The sequence below is a fragment of the Myxocyprinus asiaticus genome, chromosome 11 (genome assembly GCF_019703515.2).
Source record: "Myxocyprinus asiaticus isolate MX2 ecotype Aquarium Trade chromosome 11, UBuf_Myxa_2, whole genome shotgun sequence".
Lineage (NCBI taxonomy): Eukaryota > Metazoa > Chordata > Actinopteri > Cypriniformes > Catostomidae > Myxocyprinus > Myxocyprinus asiaticus.
Window position 1 is genome coordinate 6,851,253 of NC_059354.1, and position 6,000 is coordinate 6,857,252.

The window sequence follows — 6,000 nt, forward strand, 5'->3', positions numbered from 1 at the left end:
TAAAATTTAAATTGGCTGCATGTTTGATTATCTGCTCCTCTCAAATTTTATCAAATATCTGCTCTGTGAGATGAATGTATCTGTATACATCTCATATGCATATATACAAATATCTAGATGCTCTGTTTATAACATATACTGCACTCTGAGACTTACCATGACACTTTATACCACTAAGTGCTAAATCTTAAAGGCATAGTACACCCCAAAATGACAAAAAACATGAGGGTGTATCAAAAATGCTATAAAAAAACTAAAAAACTAAAATGCCCTTTGATTAAAAAAATAAATGAAGAGGTCACATGATGCCATGCAAGAAGCAGACGTGTGAGCGACGAGCTCTGCGCACTTTGCAGAATATTTTATTATTTTCATGTTATAATCTGGTGAAATTTGATAAACCCAGTTACACATTTGCTCTTTGAGGCAAAACATGGCAAAGAAGTCAAAATCCTCGGGCTCTGGAGACATTAAAAGACACTTACATGTTCAGGATGAAAGCCCCGTCAGGCCTACAGACCGGGGACTCGATTTGGGTGGTGCGGCAGGAGAGGAGATCCAGCATCAATTGTCCAACATGTCAGTGATGCTGACGAAGGTTCTTGCTGCTTGGAGGATCTCGCTGTAATATGTCGATTGATTACGGCGATGGAAATAAAATTCTCTGAGTTAGTTACAAGAGTGACTGATGTTGAGAGACAAATCGATTGTCTGGAGTCTTCGGAGAGGGAATTCAGTATCCTCTGTGGGCGTGGCTTGGGAGGGACTTAAGGTTGTTCTTAGGGGTCAGATCATACAGTATGCCTCATTCACCAAAAAATCCAAAGCACAAGAACTTGTGGAGTTGGAAGTAAATATTAAAAGTGCCGAGGCAGAGCTGAAGTGCCGTATGTCATCTGATGGCCTTATATAGATATAATACTATTTTGTCGTGGAAAGTGGAGTTTTGGTTATTCAGGGCAAGACAGTCATACTTTGAGTCGGGGGACAAAGCAGAAAACTTTTGGCTAGATAAATAAAGCAGAGAGTCTTTTTCTGCCATTCCCTCTGCTGGTGGTGAAATATTTACCTCGGCTATTGATATTAATAATGCTTTTAAAGAATTCTACTTTGATCTTTATAGTTCCATGTCTTCGTCTACTGATGAGGGTATTAGGAACTTTGTGGAACCATTAGATCTTCCTAAACTGACAACTGAGCAAAGGAGTTCTCTTGAGTCTGAGATAACCTTGGAGGAGCTTGATGAGGTAATTAAGGCCCTGCCTACAGGTAAGGCTCCAGGGCCTGACGGCTTTGCCGCTGAGTTTTTCAAATCCTATGCTACAGAACTGGCTCCACTTTTGTTAGAAGTTTATACAGAATCATTAAAAAATGGAAAGCTTCCGCCAATCATGACACAAGCCCAGATCAGTCTGATTCTTAAAAAGGACAAAGATCCAAGCGAGTGTAAAAGTTACCATCCAATTTCCCTGATTCAGTTAGACGTAAAAAATAAAAAAAAAAATAAAAAATTCTGACTAATCGATTAAGTAAAGTTATGACATCACTTATACATATAGATGAGGTGGGGTTTATTCGAGGCCATAGCTCTTCTAATAACATTAGGTGTCTCATCAATATCATGTGGTAGGTAGCGAATGATCAGACTCTGGTCGCTGCGTTTGATATGGTAGAATGGGATTATCTTTTTAAGATTTTGGAAATGTATGGGTTCAGGAGTACTTTTATTGGTTGGATTAAGCTACTTTACAGACACCTGTAGCGGCGGTACAAACAAATGGACTAATTTCAGATTTTTTTACTCTGGATAGGGGCACCCGGCAGGGTTGCCCTCTTTCCCCCTTATTGTCAAGTCTTGCCCTGGAACCATTAGCAGCCGCAATAAGAAAGGAGGATGATTTTCCAGGGGTGATTGCGGGAGGTGTGGCACATAAGCTCCTGCTTTACGCAGATGATATTTTATTATTTGACTCCGACCCTACTAGATATATGCCTTGCCTCCACAGAATTATTAATTCCTTTTCCAAGTTCTCAGGATACAAAGTCAGCTGGTCTAAATCCGAAGCTTTGGCTTTGACAGCGTACTGTCTGGTAACGGCTTTTCAGCCGGGCACCTTCCAGTAGCCCAAACAGGGAATTAAGTATTTGGGAATTTTATTCCCAGCAAATTTGTCTGAATTAGTCAGAGTTAATATTGATCCCTTAATAAAGAGGTTTTCGAATGATGTGGACAGGTGGGTTTCATTACATTTATCGATGATTGGGAAGGTTAATGTTATTAAAATGAATTGTATTCCAAAATTCAACTACCTGCTACATTCTCTCCCTTTAGATTTTCCTCTCTTATCCTCTCTTATTTCAAGCTATTTGATAGCATAGCGAAATCCTTTATTTGGAATGGTAAGCATCCCAGTTTAAATTTCAATAAGTTACATAGGCCGATTGACAATGGTGGGTTAGGCCTACCCAAGATTTTGTTTTATTATTATGTATTTGGTCTTAGACATTTGGCTCATTGGTCACTTCCACCTGAGAGAGCCCCTCCCTGGTTTTGTATTGAAAAGGAAGTTCTTGCCCCTGTCTTGCCACTGCAAAGCCTTTCGATCAAACTAGCCGGAGAGGTTAAGTCGCACCCCGTTATTTTGCATTTGCACTTGATATGGACAAAAGTGTCCAGAGTGTTTAATTCGGATATTTATTTAAACGTAGCCTCAAGCATATGGCTGAACCCTAAACTATGTATTAATAAGTCCCCTTTCTGTTGGTCAAATTGGATTGTGAGGGGGTTTAATGCACTCGGTGACCTATATGAGGGTGGAGTATTGAGACCTTTTGAAAATTTGGTTCAACATTTTGGCATTCCCAGATCTCAGTTTTATAAGTATTTACAGCTTTGCCACCTACTCTGCACTGTTTTTGGGAGTGGCAAGCACCCCCCTAAAGTGGCAAATACTCTGGGAGAGGTGATTGCTGCTTTTGGGAAGGGTTATGAGGCATCAGTGTATTACTCCCTGCTAATTCAGAGTCTGGGGGACGGAACTTTGAATTCTCTCAAAAGATTATGGGAGAAAGATCTAAACTTGACATTGGGGGAGGGGCTGAGGGCTAGGATCCTAAAAAATGTCAAGTCTGCATCTAGAGATGCAAGGGTGTGTCTGATGCAATTTAAGATTTTGCATCCATTTTATTGGACCCCCTCTAGATTGTATAGGCTTGGTCTTAAAAACACTCCCACCTGCTGGCGATGCCAATCAGAAGACAGGGACACAACCCATGTTTTTTGGGGATGTGTTGGGATTCAGGAGTTTTGGTTGAGGGTTCAGAGCTTTGTGTGTGATGTAGTGGACACTCAATTTTCGTTTTGCCCCAGACTGTGTATTTTGGGTGATGGGGCGGTCCTGAATATAGGTGATAAATATATAAAAAGCTGGGTCCTAACCAGCGTGATGATTGGCAGACAGGTAATTCTCAGGGTATGGAAGTCAACTGATGCACCCTCATTTCATGAGATGGGCAGGATAGCAGCATTTGAGGAGATGGCATGTATAAGGCTAGGCAACCCTAATTTGTACATCAAGAAATGGGGCAGCTATTTAGCCTTTTTGGAAGGCTCTCGGGGAGGAGCAGTGGAGAGAGACTAGTGTTTTTTTTTTTTTTTTTTTTTTTTTTTTATGTTTCTAAATATTTTCTGCTGTTTTATTGTCTCTATGTGTGTCTTTGTCAGTTGGCTTTTGACCACTGGGGTGCTCGTTTGTGTCGGGTGGGGGTAGGGGGGTTAATGTTCGGGGGAAAAGTTGTGATTTCATGTGGTTTGATTCTGCATTTTCTGTCTATTTGATTTGCTGCATGGAATCAATAAAAAATTTGTAATAAAATAAAAAAACTGAATACAAATTCAGTGTTTTATTTGTATAATCTGATAAAGTTATTAAATTAAAGTTAATTCCTGACACTGTACGGAATCATCCTGTATTTAAGTGATCAGAATGTCGTTCCGTATTAAAGCCACATGGGATGCGGTCTCTCCCATATTTTATTGTTTATTAAATTATGGATGTGGGAGTAATGGTGTGAAACTTGTTTAAATTAAAATAATAATAAAAATAATTGCACAACACATGCAATGAAGTCTAATGTCAGAAAGCTAAGATCTAAGTGATTTAAACCTAAATTATAAATGCCATATGTGTTATAAAGAAATGAAGAGATATAAAGTTTCTAATAAGTGCATAAATTGTATTTATTTATTTATTTATTTATTTTTTACATGTTCTCATTTTAGCACTATAATGTACTTTAACATTTCCAACCAATAGTCCCCCAAATTGGAGCTGGACTTCAAGATGAAATTATGTGGATACATATAAATCCCACTCTGGCTTTGTGGTGATGACAGAATTTTCATTTTGGGGTGAACGATTTCTTCAAAGACCCCACGATTGACTTGACGTGTGCAATTTTATTTCTGTTGATATACTGTAATTCCTGCTGAAACAAGAAATTCTTTCAATTTCTTTCTATTTTTTAATAGATGGACAGAGTGGGATTTGTAGGGCTTTACTGGTTGTTTAGATCAGTGTTACTATCAGAAATAACTGGTAATTATTTCTGTAGTTATTAATCAATATTTAAATTAATTAATTGGATCTAACTCATTAAAACCTCATATTGGACTCCAGTAAATGTAGTGTGCTACGTTTAGGAGCAAGTTTGGTTATTAGCAATAATTAATAATTAACAAAGATAATTATTAATTATTAAAATCAATAGAACATTGATGAGAATCAATGTTAGCATTTTTTAATCCTTTAAAATCAACAATTATCAAAGATAATCGTTAATTGTTAACATCGATGAAACATTAATTACAATTAACACTATCTTATTGATCATTCAAATTCAATCAAAGATAATTATCAATTATCAAAAATCAATAGAATATTAATAAGGATTAACATTGATGGGGCACCACCCTGAAATCAGGGACTAAAAACCGAATATTAAAACAGTCTCAATATTAGATTGTTTTCTTAGGAAAATCGACATCCGAAGAATATCGATTTTCGGGAAAAAAACAATGAAGGTTTGAATCCGAGCACTGACATCCTGTCAGCATGACACAGGCGTATGCAAAACAAACCAAAACACTTCTCTTTGAAATATAACAGTTTATTTATGCAGTAATATCAATTAATAATTAATACAATGCAGTCAATAAACTTCCGACTTACAACTACAAACTAAACAGTGATATGATTAGATATGGAAATAAAAATAATCCTATAACACATAAGGTGTGTGTGTCACAGTGTGTGTGTGTGTGTCAGTGTGGTTAGTGAGAGAGAGAGAGATGATTAAGTGACAGCCCGAAAGCTGATTTCGCGATAGCTGGAGATAAAGCAGCCGTGTTCATCACTCAGAGACGCGGTTTTACGAGCGGGGCTCGTAAAAGTCCCTTGTTATTTGACTCTTTAATGGATGAACTCAGTTGCTGTCTCACCCGCGATGGCGAAAATGCACAACAGTCCAATTTGGTTGGACCACAATACAGCAAAACAAATTTGTGATAATTAATACCCTGAGTATTAATAATGAGCGGATATGGCGGTCCATAAACTGTACAAGCAAAAACCTTGAAACACAAGAATAACACACTATAGTATTTTATCTCTGCCCAGATGTAAACCTCTTACTTGAATCGCATGAGGACACAGGTAGAATGTGTTTTCCTCCATCCTTTAACTTTGACCCGGTTCCTTGAGGCTCGTGTGATGACGAGAGGTCATTTCCTCGCGCTGTCGGTGGGCGGTACGGCTGTTGATTGTCGGCGGCCGGTACGGCTGTTGATTCTCAGAGGGCGGTACGGCTGTTGATTCTCGGCGGGCTGGCGGAGAATTCAGAAATGTCGACTTGATTGAAGATGGAAGAGAAATCTTTAATCTCTTCACTTCTGTAGGCCAACGGATGAAGATGCGAATTGCTCGGCGGTCTCCTTCGGAT